The 15,922-nt window shown below is 40.4% G+C and overlaps 2 pseudogenes; both read left to right on the top strand.

Moving 5' to 3' along the window:
* The first annotated feature begins 5,285 nt into the window (after positions 1-5,285).
* On the top strand, positions 5,286-7,123 carry LOC114023688 (annotated as a pseudogene).
* A 7,369-nt stretch (positions 7,124-14,492) lies between these two features.
* LOC114023679 lies at positions 14,493-15,204 on the top strand (annotated as a pseudogene).
* Positions 15,205-15,922: the final 718 nt, after the last annotated feature.

Here is a 15,922-nt window from a genome sequence, read left to right as displayed (position 1 = left end):
AAATAAAATGATGGAAAAATTAATTAATTTGAAAAGAAGGAATTAATGATGATAAGGGCTCGTATATGGGTATTATTAACAATGTTTGCCATCAGGGAGGTCCCTGTTTTGATTAACTATTCTTGTAACCAAGTGCTAAGCTTGGTGGTTTCTGTGCTACTAGAGGAGGGAAAGTCTTAACATGTAAATGCAACAAAATTTAAAATTGCACCATCTTTTAAAATCATTATTTAATTCTTTTTTCCTTTATATATTTTGGTACCTTGGGATAAGAGCTCAGTTACCCTGCCCTAGTTATAGCTCTGATCATCAGCCCTCCAGGGTAAAAATCAGGGAAAATATTAATCAGAGATTACATCTCTCTCTCTTTCTCTCTCTCTCTCTGTCTCTTTCTCTCTCTCTCTCTCCCTCTCTCTCTCTCCCCCTCCTTCTCTGGTAGTACCTCTTGGCTTTTAGCACAGTGGTGTGTGTAAACTTTATTCCAAAGTGAAGGAATTTTAGGATGCAAACTGCTTACAATTAAGACAAATCACTTTGACAGTTTTGCCTTAATCTGTTGTAACTATACAGAGGTCAAGCAATATATGATGCCTTCCATGTACTCTCCAGTTTGGCTTTCCATTTGGCCTGTATGCCCAGTCCCCAGGACCTGCTCTACCCCCTTTCCTCAGCTCCAGCTTCAAGGCCCACTTTGGTTCTACTGCCCATCACTAGATCACCAGCTAATATAAGCCTTCTTTTTATTTCTGTAGGAGCAAGGTAAGATTGTGATATGGTAGAAAGTCAATTGTATATGGAATTAACAGATCTTGCTTTGAATCTTGGATTTGCCACTTGCTAGCTTTGTGATTTTTAGCAAATAACTTAAATTTTATCAGCCTCAATGAGGGGAATGGTCTGTTAAGTCCATTGATTCTAAGGTCCTATACTGTGTGAGCCCCATAGAAGACGTACACTCTTTTTAGGCTATTTTATACCCATCTTTCAAATCAATTTAATCTGTGTCTTTGTTTAACCTCTTCAGACCTCAGTCTCCATATTTACAAAATGATGGGGTTGGACTCCAAATTACCTTGTATTATATATTTGTGTATATTGTGTGTGCGTGTGCATGTTATTCTCACTTATAGACTATAAGCTCTTTGAAGATGACTAATTCATTTTTTATTTGTGTTTCTCCAGATTCTAGCACAGTGCATGAAACGTGGTAGGTCCTAGTAAATGCTTGATGATTGGTTGGAAGCATTGATTTATAGAAATTTGTCATCTCAATGCTTCTGGTTTCCATAGACAGATGCTGGGCTTCTAGCTTCATTGGGCTAGATGTACAGGAGAGTTGGGAGGTAGTTTGACTTGGGACATGGGCATTGGGAATGTGTTATCAGTGTGTTTTCCTGATTTTCTATTTTAAGTAAATTATTCATTTTCATCAACACTGTATAATTGATGATAAAATGTTCACCTTTTGCATGAAGAAATTCAGGAGGATTGCAGATTTATGAGCATTCATTAGAAGGGACTGCATCCCACATAGGCATAAGAAGCTTGGGAGTAGCCAGACAGTGCTATGAATATATTATCTCATGTGAGCATCACAATGACCCCATGAGATATGTATCATAATAAAGCAAGTATTATTATGTCCATTTTGCAATTGAGGAAACAACTTGTAGCCAGGAGACTTGGCTCCGAGACTTATGCATGTGGCCCGCTCACTGTGGAATTTTCCTCTGCAGAGACTATGCTACTTTGCCCATTGGTTAGCTCATCTTGGAATCTCCATTTTCTGGATAAGTCCAGGATGACTTGCTTTCATTCTTTTCCAGGCCCTGTTTCTGACTTTCTAAACTTCAGATCTATGTTACCACTCCAGATACCTTTCTTTCTCTACCTTTCCCTCTTTTTTTGTGTTATTTTTCCCTACAAGAATGTAAGATCCCTGAGGCCAGTGACTGTCTTTCTGTATTTGCATCTGCAGCTCTTTGCCTAGTACCTGGCACATAGGAAGGACTTAATAAATGCCTATTTCCTTCCATTCTTTCTCATCTGTCAAACAGAAATAGTAATGCTTATATTCACAGTGTCTCTAGTTGACTATGAGAAAAACATTTTGAAAAATAAACAGTGCTCAGGAAGTACAAATTACCTCAATAGATATGTATTATCTCATTAAATGCTGTAGGACCACATATTTCTTAGAGAAGATCCACTCATTGCATTAGTGAATTCCTTTGTTTCTTTTTTATACTTTGAAGATATCAGTCCAGCATACATACTTTCCTACTTTATCCTCCCTATCATTAAATGAGCCAGATTAATTTTTCAGTGAAAAAAACGCTCAATAAAATTATCTTTTATAAGAGCTTGATTTCTGGGAAGGGAAAGGAAGAGGGACACAGGGGGAAATTAAATCATGTAAAAACAAAGATATCAATAACAATTTATTTTTTAAATGACCTCTGTACCTATTTTAATTTAGGCTTCACATAAAATTTACCATTGGTTATTTTTGGAATATTACTTAAGTAGTTATTGCTAGAATTATTATCAAAAAGCATAACTTAGTGAATAGAAGACCAACCTAGACCACCTAGGTTCACACTACTTGGCCATGGGCAAGTCGCTTAACCTCTAAGTGACCTAGGAAACTCTAAAACCAATTTTATAAGTAGGTAGCCCATCTGTTTTAATGGACAGAATTTCAGCTTAGAGTGGAACCTATACCAATGGATCAGTGGTCTCAATTTCCCCCAGTTGTTACTAAGGTGATCATCATTAATTCATAATAATAAAGATGAAGACAAATGTAATTACTAAGGGGTAACCATCTCTTTTTATAAGCCTCTTGTTCACGAAGCTGTAGATCAGGGGTTTCAACATAGTGATAATCTTGTCCAAGTTTGGGGAATGGCCAGAGTTGGAACAGAGGTACACAAAAAAAGGCAGTGCCATAGAAGAATGCCACAGCTATCAGGTGAGAGGCATAGGCAATGAAGGCTTTGACCTTTCCTTTGGTGGAGGTCATTTTCAGGACTATAATTGAGATGTATCCATAGGACATGAGGATAATGAGGAATGAGAACAATGCAGTGCAGATATGAATACAAATATCATTATTTTGTTAATAAAGGAGTTGGAGCAGGACAAGGCTATGGTCTGAGGCACATAACAGAAAAAAAAATGATTAATTATGTTTGCCTCACAGATGATGAGCCCATCCAGAGCTTGTTTGAAGAAGGCTATTGAAAAATCTAACCATGTAAGCCCCAACCACCATCTTCCTGAAGACTTGGAGATCCATGATGGTAGAATATCTCAGTGGGCTGCAGATAGCCACACAGAAGTTGTATGCCATGATGGCCAAGAGACAGCACTCAACCAGTCCCATCCAGACTATAAAGAAATACTGCAGGTTTAGTGACTTGGGGCAGGTAGGTGGTGAAGTGGATAGAGTGCCCAGACTTGAGTCAGGAAGACTCATTTTCCTAAATCCAAATCTGGCCTCAGATATTTACTAGCTGTGTGACACTGGGCAAATCGTTTAACTTTGTTTGCCTTAGTTTCCTTATCTGTAGAATGGGCTGGGGAAGGAAATGGCAAACTACTCCAGTATCTTTGCCAAGAAAGCTCCAAATGGGGTCCAGGAGAGTCAGATAGAACTGAAAATGACTGAACAACAGAAATAATCACATAGCTAGTAAATAGCATTGATGGGATTTGAGCCCAAGTCTTCCATACTTCAAGTTATATAGAACCCATAGGATTTTAAAAGTTTGGAGACAATCTAGTCTAACTTCTTCATTTTCCATATGAAGAAATTGTATCTGAAGGAGGTTAAATGACTTGGCCATCATCACATGGATGTTCTATCATAGGTAGAATTTAAACCCATATCTTCTAGATTCCAAGTCAAGTATCTCCAAGACCATGCCATACTGCTTTATACTGCACCTCCAAAGCTATCTGTTTTCTACTTCTGTGATTTTGGTGGAAGCATTTTCTTTTGATCTCTCCTTGTCTTTTCTGTCTCTCCACCCCTGGCATAACTAAATCTCCTCAATAAAAGGGGACTGAGGCAGAACTCTGAGCCAATGGCACTTTATTAAAGGGTCCATGGGAAGTGGACCCCAGATCTTCCTCAGGATCTGAGATACCCCCTCCTTCCAGGGCTTTATTTTTATAGGGTTTGATATGAGATTCATTACCTAGACATTCTAAAGCAAATATACAAAATAGAGAATTCCATTGGTTGACATATGACACATAAGCTAAAATAAGCAAAAATAACATGTCAGCAGGGTCATGAGTTAGCTGAAGCAAGGATTATCTCAGCTGACTAGGTGGTCACAAGATTGATGGGCTCCTCTAGGTTAGGCAAGAGGTGATGGTACAAGCTATACATATGCTCCAAGAACATATGGGGGGGGTACTTTCCGTATCATGCCACCACTCAACGTTTGCTTTGATTGTGGATTTTGAGCAAAACAGGATGGAGATATCCGGGTCAGCATTCTTGCCGTTAAACCAGTGAGCTCCATAGCTAGTAAACAAGTAATGAATATTACATTAAAGTTTGAGGCCTATTATAAGGCCCTTCTATTAGAATCTATATTCCAGGTGACATCCAAAACATGGATTAATACACTGCTTATTTTTATACCTATTATTAGGTGATTGACCAAATATGTATTTAATAGATGAATATTTTGAAATAATTGCTTACAACCATCACCCCTTATGGAATCATAATGAACTGACTAGTACTGATTAGAGTTTGAGTAGGGGTCCTCAATGAATCATCTCTCTCCTCTATTTAACGAACTTCCTTCCACAGGTGAAATCCGGCAGCGGCAGCACCAATTACTCAACCCTTCTGGTGCTCCCATGCCACTTCTTGAACTATGTGTAGGGTTAGATGCTTCCAAAGCTTTAAGTAAAAATAAAGAAGCAAGTCAGCATAGCGGAAGGCTGGCCTCAAACACATGAATTCCCGTTCAAGTCTCACCTCTGACAAATACTATATATGGCCCCGAACAAATCATTTAAATTCCCAGTGCTGCAGGTGGTATATCAGAAATAATGACAGGCATATATTTCCCAGGCCACGTAATTATTAAATTGATTATTGTCTAGAGTCAATGGGTAACCAACTTGAAAGAAACAGATTCACTGAACAAGAAGGTCTTCTCTTTTCCATGTCTCCTGTAGACAAGTCAAGTTAAATGTGAGAGGAGGCGGAGGGGAGCGAGACAGCGGGAGGCAGCGGGATGGGGGAGGGAGTGGCAATGGTGGTGGGAGGGGGTGAGTTGTGGTTGGCAGGGAGGGACACGCCACTGCCGCGCACCAGGCTCAACTCCTCCGCCCACTCCACCGGCAGCCCGCAACTAGAGGTCCCCCAGAGCCATTGTGGGGAGCCCGAGGAAGACGGAGCGGAGGGGGAGGAAGAGGGATAATGGGGGTGCATTAAAGGGGCGGGGGTGGAGGAGAGAGGCTCCCACCATTTTCTCTTCTCTCCCTCTCCCCTTCCCAGGAGAGAGGAGTCTCTGCTGCTGTCGCTGTCCGCTGTCCTGAGAGCGCTGTGGGGCGGGTGGGGAGAGGTGGGGAGTGATTGGCACTAATTTCGGAGTTGAGAGAGAAAAGAGAGCTGCATCCTCTTTCAAAGTTGGCCCCTCAGTACTGGCATCAAGGAACTTGGGGGAGCTTGAGTTGTACCGAATATTACAAAGAGCCAACTTTCTTATTTTGGTGCCTTCACCCAACTCGGTGGTGATAACGTCCAGCATCCCTGTGAAGTAGGCGAAGAGGAATTCTTGGAAATCCTGGGCCTAGTGGGCATGGCTAACAAGCCCCTTCATTCAGAAGGTTACAGAAGGCTTTGAGGGGCTGGGTTACAAACCCTGGCCTTTTTAATCGGCCTCCGACTTCCTTGCCTGTCAGTAGCATCCCCGTTTATAAATTACTAGACGGTTCTCCTACGTGTTTGGGAATGTCCTACAGTTCTTAGGAGAGGAGCGTCAATGCTCGAGAACCTCATTTGAAGATTCCCAAATGTGCTGCTACCACACGTGTGCAGAGCCTGGGGTCTGCTAAGTCGGGCGTCGTGGGGACCTTAGCGCTACTGACTGCCAGCGACTCCAGACTTTGGCAAGGTCACCACAATACGGAAAGCGAGCACAGCCTCTCCCCAGGAGACCTCGTCTCCCCAGCCTCTCCAGCTTCCCCAAAGGAGACTCTAGAGGCAGCTGCTGCTCTGTCTGTGGCTGAGTGTGTGGATGGAATGGTCCCCACGCGCCCCCGAAGTGACTCGAATGAAGGGAAAGAATTGCTGAAACCCACGAGAAATTGTCTAAAACGATGAATGATGACGATCCGCATAAAGAGGAGGAGATTCGGAAATACAGCGCAATATGTGGGAGATGGGACTAAAAAGGAAAGATTGTAGACATCTCACACTTCAGGAGCGGATTGTTAATGAAGCAGCCGCTCAGCCCTGTGTAAAAGATAACGCCCTTTTGACCAGAAGAGATGAACTCTTTGCCCTTTCTCGGCAGATTTCTCGAAGGTCACCTACAAGTACACTTACCGAACAACCAGGTCTAAATGTGGAGAAAGAAACGAATTATGTCCCCAAGAGAATTAAAATAGAGAATGGGTTCCCAGATTTCCAGGATACTGTGCAGACCCTTTTCCAGAAGGATGCTGTCAAATCTCAGTTAGCGCTGGCCACAGCTAAAGGTGAAGAATTTACCGCACTCAATTCTCAGCAGCCTGAAAAGGTGACACAAAACAGATGGAATTCCTTTGTACCCAAGCTGGTTATGAGGAGAAGCCATTGTCTGCAGGGTTTTATCCGCAGAGCTCGGAAGACCACAGTCCAAATGTCTTAATAGCATATGATTCTGCAGGACAAGTAGGAGAAAGACCCTTGAGTCTTCGAATGTCCAGTTTACAAAACAGACAGCCTCCACGTTTTGTGATGGATAGGGAGCTGAGCAGACTTTATTTCAGTTATGAGGGCAAGTCTCAGTCATCAGAAAGCCTTGGGATTTTGGAAGATTTTCCTCACTCAGTTTCTGACATAGAAAGGAAAGCCATAAACATAGAACCTGAAGATACAAAATAGCCATGATTCTCCCACTGTACCTTCAAAAAAATGGCATCATATCTGAGGATAAAGCTATGATACAAAAGCAAGCCTTAATGACTAACATTGCCTCATTCAAGTCAAACAGATTTCATAGCCGAAGATTAAGGACTGGTACATTAGTCTGTGGAAACTGAGTGGGGAGGGTGGGGGGAGAAGGGATAGAAAAAAAAATCACAGTCTAGAACAATAATGTCGGTAAATACACATTCCTGTATAACTTGTTTCATTGTGTGGGGAAGCTTACAAATTAATGCTGTAGGCATCCATTATTGGAGAATGTAAAATGTATTTGTATCACTCATAAAAGTAAACCTAGGTGTTGAGACATGTATTCAGTCCAGTAGATGTGGATACAGCTTCTTTTACTTGAAATTTCAATGTCTACTTTAAATGTATCTAGCACAAATGATTGTTGCACATCAGAATTTAGAAATCTATGGGATTATAGGAAAGAAAGCTAATTAAAGTGACAAATTACTTAGGAAAATAGAAAACAAGTACTTCACATTTTAATGAAGGAAATTTGAGTGACTATTATCTTTGATAAATCTGAGCTTGTTTTAGAGGAGAGATATATGACATTTATTAATGTAATGGCGTTTTACTAGTTTCAACAGTGTGCATTTAAATATTTATCAAATACTAGGCAAAAGCCAGAGACATCAATGTGGTGGCTGCCATATGGACATGACCTACAACATTGGCTTTTGCATAGCAAAACCTTTAAGGCATTAAAAAAAAAAAAGATTGGGATATCTTCCTTGGATAGAAAACTTGAGACAAGTAGACTGACATGCAAATGGCCTGGTTTCAGTATGGATGTTTCAGAACACTAATGTGGATCATAGTTCATCCAGAAGGTGATAAAGATGTGATAGATAATGGTCAGATCTATATACCATTACTGAAATAACTTTCCTCTGTTTTCTTGAAATTTTTCTCTGTCTGCAGAGGTAGACATAAGAGACTAGATGCCAATAGGAGGTGCCCTCCTGCCCAAATGATGCTGTTTTTGGTGCTTCCAAGGTGGTGTGATTCTGGGAGAGGTATGGTCACTGCTCTCTTGGTTTGTACTCTGGTATTTACCCAGGAAAGGTTCCTGATCCCCTGCAGCTTCAAAGGCTAGTGCTATCGTTGCTTTGGAACTGTGACCAGGGCCCCTGCTCCCTTGTGACCAATTACCAGCTCTCTTCTCTACCCAGGAACTGCAATCCAGAACTATGTATGAGCAATAGAGTTGCCAATTCTCACCAGCTGTACCCAGTGCCAGCAAAGTGTTCCCTGATATCTTTTTATGACTAGTTATCTAACCCCCTTACTAGCTCTGGGCTAAGAGCTTTCAAAGCTGCTGTGGTCTGTATTGCAAACACCATTGTGTTTGTGGACTCCAGATGGGCCTCTAATATGGTGTCACAAACTTCTCTTGCCAACCTCTTAAATTTTCTTAGGCTGGAGAAATGTATCACTCCAAACTTTCATTGGCTCTTCCACTCCAAAATTTGATTTGAGGCATTGTTTTAAGGTTGTTTGGAGGGGAATGTTGGGAGAGTTCAGCTGGATGGTTGCCCCAATCCACCATCTTGGCCTCTTCCTAATTATTTTTTAAAGAAAGTCTATGAAATGAACCATAGGAAGGAAAACAGTTCTCATAGGCTGAGAAGGTAGCATCATTGACATTGGGGCCCATGAGGCTGTTGTGGGTTCTTCTCTAGATTATGCCTTGAATCTGTTCTTCCATCCCAGAGACATGAAGAGGGAGAATAAAGTGGGAAAGAATTCTCACAGTCTTCGATGATGTCTGATTTTCCCTCTAGGAGGCTCTCTGAAATTCTCTCTGGGGGATTTCCCAGAATTGAAAGCATCCCCCAGAAAGGCTGTGGTTGATGAGGAAACTAGACAAAGAAATAGATCAGTTGGTTAAACCTCTTTATGGCGAGACTAAGGATGGTTATGGGATGAGTCTCAGGGGAGCAATTGTAGTCATTACCAAAAAAAATAATCATGGAAGAAGTGAGATGTAGTAGAAATATCACTAAATTTGGAATCAAGGGATTAGAGCCTGAATCCTCTCTTTGGTTCTTATCATCCATGGTAATTATATACCTTGAGTAAATGACTTCCTCTCTCTGTGTGTCTATTTCCTAACATGTAAAATGAGGGAGTTGACCTACATAACCTTTAAATCCTCATTCAGGTCCAAATGCTAGGATCCTAAGCATGGGAAGAATGGTGCTGCAAAATTCCCCCTTTGTTCCTATCTGCCATCAAACTTCAATTGGAAAGAGTCTTCCATTGTCTACCTTCCATGTTGATGCATGTTGTGAGGGAATTAATTCCCTCATCATTATGCTCAATCTCAGGAGACCCAAAGAGCAATGAAAAAGAAAGCAGAGGAGTGGAGTAGCTCCCTGGAAATGATGCAGATTCTTGGCCAATAGAGCTATGAGTTGACATTCTCAGAAGCATTTTGAAAGTAGACAGCAGTTAATAGAGTTTTGAATTTTGAGTTATGAAAGCCACAGTAAATATTGCTTTGACTCAGACAATTAATAGTTATGTGGCTCTGGGCACTTAATTGTCTCAGTTTGGGTTTCCTATCTGTCAGATGAAGATAATGATAGCACTTTGCTCACAGAGTTGCTGTGATGTTTAAATGAGATAAATAACAAGTGAGGTGTTGTACAAACCTTAAAGTGATACAGGCTATTTTATGCTATGGTTATTTATTGTTTCCAGGGTAGATTTTACTTTTGTTCAGATCAAAATAGTAAATATGACTTTCTCTTTGGGGTGCAGGATGTCACTGTGAATCTATTGACATCTTCCTGGTCAAGGAGATGAGAAGTCCTATTAATAGTATAAATCTTAATGATCACAAGACTGCAAAGGACATTGGGATATAGAATGTTAGAGTGAAAAGACATCATAGAACATCAAATGCCAGATTGGGAGGTTCTTTAGAACTTCAAATGTAAGAGTTCAAATAAACTCTAGAACAGAATATGTTACAGCTGGAAGAAACTTGGAACATGGGACATCAGACCAGAAAAAGAACTTACCACATAGAATGCAGGGGCATTAGAAGGGGCCTCCTCATTTTAAATTGGTGAAACTGAATCCCAGAAAAGGCAAAGAACTTTCCCAAGGTCACCGTGTGAGTTAATCACATAACTGGAATTAGAACCCAGGTCTCCTTTGTTGAAACTTTAAGCAGGTCATTTAACTTTTCTAGGCTTCAGTTTCCTCACATGAAAAAATGAGGAGTTTATACCAGATGACTTCTGAGAGCTCTTCGGTCTACAAATCTATAATCACATGACTGTGGACAATTTGCTTACCCTCTCTAGGCGTCAGTTTCATTATCTGTATAATGAACGGGTTAGAAAAGATTATCTCTAAATCCCTCCCAGCTCTAAGTCCTAAGCAAGAGAAAAGTAGCATCTATATTAAATCATGTATGCAATATTAATGATAACACTGTGAAAGTTTTTTTTTGTTCTTAATGGTCATTAAGTTTTTCCTTGAAAGACCTTCCCCAAATCTACAACTATATTTTTATGTAGTTAATGAATTAATGCTTAAGCAAAATCTCAGGTGACCCAAACATCAATTAGAAACGAAGTATAGCAAAGGAGCAAGCACCCTGGGAATAATGAGAATTCTGGGAGAGCAGTTTACTTGCCATTCCCAGAAGCACTTTATGTTTTTGAGGATAAAGCACATCTTTGTTAATGTCAACACAACATATGGTTTCCCGAAGCACTCTCTCTTGCTTTATCTTTTTAGTCATAGAGGTGAGAAGTCTTGCTTAAAAATAAGTTAACAAGTGCTACTATGTGCCAGCTACTGTGCTAAGTATTATATACAAAGAAAGGTAGAAGATATTCCCTACTTTCATGGAGACCACAATCTAATGGGGGAGATAGTATGCAAACAACTAAGAAAAAAACCAAGATATATTATAGGTAGTCACAGAGGGAAGGTGCTAGCATTCTTAAAAAAAAGGTTTCTTGAAGAGGATGGGATTTTAGCTGAAAGTTGGAGGAAGCCAGAAAAGCTAGAAAGCAGAGAGGAGGAGAGAATTCCAGGGATGGGTAACAGTCAGTAAAAATGACCAGAGCTGGGAGATAGAGTGCCAGGTACAGAAAGGAAACTGATGTCACCAGATCAAAGAGGGATGTAAGGTGTAAGAATACTGGTAAGGTAGGAAGGAGTAAGGTTACGATGAACTTTAAAAGAGATACTGTATTTGATCCTGGAGGTAATAGAAAGCTGCTGGAGTTTATTGAATAGGTGGGTGACATGATCAGACTTGCACCTTAGGAAGATCAATTTGACAGCTGAGAGAGGATGTGAAGTGGGGAGAGATTTGGGACAGGGAGACCAGTCAGTATACTATTGCAATAGTCCAGGTCTGAGGTGATGAGAGCCTGGACCAGGGAAGTGGCAGTGTAAGAGGAGAGAAGGGGGAGTATATGAAAGATGCTATGAAGTTAGCATTGACAAGACTTGGCAGCTTACTGGGGGTGGGAGACAGTGAGGAGTTGAGAATAACACCTAGACTGTGAATTTGGGAGATGGGAAAATGATAGAGCCCTTGACAGGAATAGGAAAGTTAGGCAGAGGGGATGATGGTGTGTGGGGAAAGCTAGGGAGTTCAGTTCTGGACATTATTGAATTTAAGATCTCTATGGGACATCTAGTTTGAGGTGTCTAATAGGCCATTGGAGGTATGAGCCTAGAGGTCAGGAAAGAAGTTGGGGCTGGATAAATGGATCTGAAAATCATCTGCATAGAGATGATAATCAAATCAAGGGGAGCTGATGGGATCATTAAATGAAACAGAATAGAGAAAGAAGAATAAGAGGCCCATGACAGAGCTTTAAGGAAGCTCATGGTTAGTGGACATAACCTTGATGAATATTCAGCAAAGGAGGAAACTGAGAAGGATTAGTGAAAATACATGAAGATTACTAGGAGAGGTTGATATTAAAAAACAAAACAAAACAAAACTAGAGACAAAAGAGTTTTTTCTTAGGCAATTGGGGTTAAGTGACTTGCCCGGAGTCACACAGCTAGTAAATGTCCAATGTGTGGTCTGAGGCCAGATTTGAACTCAGGTCCTCCTGACTTTAGGGCCAGTGCTCTATACGCTGCACCATCTAGTTGTCCTGAGAGAAGAGAGTTTCAAGAAGAGAGTGGTCAACAAGTGTCACAGGTTGCAGAGAGATCAAGAAGGATTAAGATTGAGAAAAGAGTATTAGATCATGACAAGGGGGATGGTTTCAGAAAAAAAGTAACATGGCAAGATATATATGAACTGATGGAAAGTGAAGTGAGAAGAACCAGGAGATCATTGTGCACAACACCAGCAATATTGTAACAATGATCAAATGCGAAAGATGGCTATTCTGATTAATATAATTATCCAAGACAATTCCAAAGGACTCATAATGAAAAAATGCTATTCACCTCCAGAGAACTGATTAATTTTAAGTGCAAATTGAAGTATAATTTTCTCTTTTTTTGCAATATGGTTAATATGGAAATCTGTTTTGCATGATTTCACATGTATAATTGATATCATTTTGCTTATCTTCTCAGTGGATGTGGAAGGGGTGGGAGGGAGGAAAATTTTTTTTACATCAAATGGTTTTTTAAAATAATATTTTATTTTTCCCAATTATATGTAAAAACATTTTTTTCATTTTTGAAATTTTGAATTCCAAATTCTCTCCTTCCTTCCCTTTCCTCTCCCTCCCTGAGTGGTAAGCAATTTGATATAGGTTATACATGTACAATCATGCAAAACCTATTTCCATATTAAACATATTGTGAAAGAAAACACCGACCAAAAAAACCATGAAAAAAATAAAGTGAAAAATAGTATGCTTTGATCTGCATTCAGACTTCATTAATTCTTTCTCTGGAGGGGGATAGAATTTTTCATCATGAGTCCTCTGGAATTGTCTTGGATCATTGCATAGCTATGAATAGGTAAGTTGTTCACAGTTGTTCATCATACAATATTATTGTTACTGTGTACAATGTTCTGGTTCTGATCACTTCACTTTGCATCAGTTCATGTAAGTCTTTCCAGATTTTTCTGAAATCATTCTGTTCATCATTTCTTATAGCACAATGGTATTCCATCACAATTAAATACCACAACTTGTCCAGTCATTCCTCAATGATGAACATCAAGGGAGAGAATTTGAAACTCAAAATTTAAAAAGAAAAGAATTTTTAAAATAATTAATTAATTAAACAAGAGATCATTGGTAACTTTGGAGGGAGCAGTTTCAGTTGAATGATGAGGTCAGAAGTCAAACTGCAAAGAATTAAAAGCATGATAGGAAAGGGAGTGGAGGCACTAGATGATATATAAGATGGATAGTTGAAGTGAGAGTTTTTGAGGATACGGGAGACATTAGCATATTTTTAGGCAGCAGGGGGAAAGATCAGCATACAGGAAGAGATGAAAGATTAGTGACAGTGGGGAGGATAGATGGAATCATCTGCGAGAGAAAATGGGATGGGATGTATGCAAATAGAAGGGTTTGCCTTGGCAGGGAGAAAGGCTATCTCATCATGTGAGTCATGGATAAAGAAGAAAGTAGAGGAATGTATCTGAGTAATATGAGATGAGGAGGAGGAGAGAAAAAAAAGAACTTTTGGCAAAAAGCCTCATTTTTTTCAGTGAAATATGAGTCAGGGTTGTCACATCATGAGGCAAGGGAAGGAAGGGAGGTTTGAGCAGGAATTAAAAAGTTTGGAAAAGCTGCTATGATGAGGGAGATAGTGATTAAGGAGGTCACAATAAAGGTGCAGTTAATATGATGCAACCTAAATTTGTAGTCAAGCCAATCATCATGGTTTCATGATTTTCTCCAGCTTCATTCTGCAGTATGTAAATAGGAGTGAAGTCAGCGGATGGTGGGTGTAATGTAAGGTTGGGCTCGACAAGGCAAGATCCATAATAGAGTACGGGGGCAAGGGAGAAATAACTGGATGAATCAGAAGAGGCCTTGTAAGATGGTGAGCTTAAGGTGGTTTGAAAGAAGGTAGGGATTCTAATATGCAGAAGTGTTTTCCAAGACATGGTGGTAGGGTGTGCACTATTATGTGAGTAGGAATGGTATGAAGGTCAATTTAACTGAAACAGAGAATGAAAAGAACTAATATGGAAGATACATGGAAAGTTAGGGGATATCCTGATTGTGGGGCCTTTAAATTCCAGGGTGAGAATTTTGTATTTTATTCAAGGGGCAAGCAGGAGGCACTGAAAAGTTGAGAGTAGGGAGTTACAAAACTTTTCTTGTCTCATTTTCTTCTCAACAGATCGATGGATTTGGGAAGAAATGAGACATCTGTAACCTTCCTCATCCTCCAGGGAATCTCAGACTAACTAGAGCTGTGGGTCATCCTCTTTGCAGCATTCTTAGGAATCTATCTCCCTACTTGCACTTGGACACAGGCCTAATCCTCTTCATCAGAAGTGACTCCCATCTTCACTCCCCCATGTACTTTTTCCTCAGTTTCCTGTCCTTCATAGACATCTGCTACTCTTCCTCTATTAATCTAAGAATGCTCTCTGACTTCTTCCCAGAAGAAAAAAAGATTTCCTTTCTGGCCGGTGCCACTCCGTGTTTTATAATGACTTTGAAGGGGCCGTCTCTTGCTGGCTCTAGGCTATCATGGTATATGACCACTATGCAGCCATCTGAAGCCCACTGAGGTACTCCATCATCATGCATCTGCCCATCTGTGGAAAATTGGTGGCTGGGACCAATGTGACTGGGTGCCTCAGTAGCCTAGTTCAAACAGCAGCTGAGTTCCACCTCCATTTCTGTGGGCCAAACAAAATGAATCACTTTATCTGTGATGTGCCTCAGATCATAGCTCAATCCTGCTCCAACCCCTTCATTGCTCAAATAATAATGTTTGTAGTACTGGTTTGCATAGGGTTGCTCTCCTTCCTCATTATCCTCATGTCTTATGGTTATGTCACAGTCACTAACCTGAAAATGCCTTCAGCCGAGCGAAGCCAGATGTGAAGGTATAGCAAGACTATACAAGTGGTTAGTCTCAATCAAAAATGGATGGTGTCGTGGAATCCCTTTGCATTGAAATAGTAAGCATGTGCCCCTGAGCTGGCTATGGGTGGTGGAGGCTAGTAAAGGGAGCATTGCTTTCTTTTGTATATTTTTATTGATATTTTCATTTCATATCATCATCAATCTTCCTTATATCTTTCTTCACCACTCAGTGGGCGATTCTTCTACCTCAGGATAGAATAAGCACCAATCCTGAGCTGGCTATCAATGCTCGACTCTAATGAAGGGAGAATTTGGGGGAAGAGAATAAAGAAGGATGATGACAAGTGGAGAGAGAGAGAGAGAGAGAGAGAGAGAGAGAGAGAGAGAGAGAGAGAGAGAGAGAGAGAGAGTTGGGAAGAAAGTCAGCACTCAAGGGATGTGTCTTTGAGTAGTCCTTGATTCTTAGCCTTGAGTAGTGACCAGGGCTATACTCAGGACAGGAAAACTGCAACCTTGATCCAGAGTGCCAACATTTAGAAAGCATAAAATGTTAAATGACTTTAAAAATGTCTTTAAAATGTGTCATATTTGCATGTTGATTGTACTACCACTCCCTCAGCAGCATAGGAACTCAATTCAGCACAGATAACTAGGAACCAATAGTTGAAATAGCTACCTACCAGATGGAAAGCACTGTTAGTAACACTATATTTGTGTCCCTAGAGTGACTTTCACT

The sequence above is a fragment of the Vombatus ursinus genome, unplaced genomic scaffold (assembly GCF_900497805.2).
Source record: "Vombatus ursinus unplaced genomic scaffold, bare-nosed wombat genome assembly UNPS02004444.1, whole genome shotgun sequence".
NCBI lineage: Eukaryota > Metazoa > Chordata > Mammalia > Diprotodontia > Vombatidae > Vombatus > Vombatus ursinus.
The sequence above is the reverse complement of the archived record's forward strand: the minus strand, read 5'-3'. Positions and strand labels throughout refer to the sequence as shown.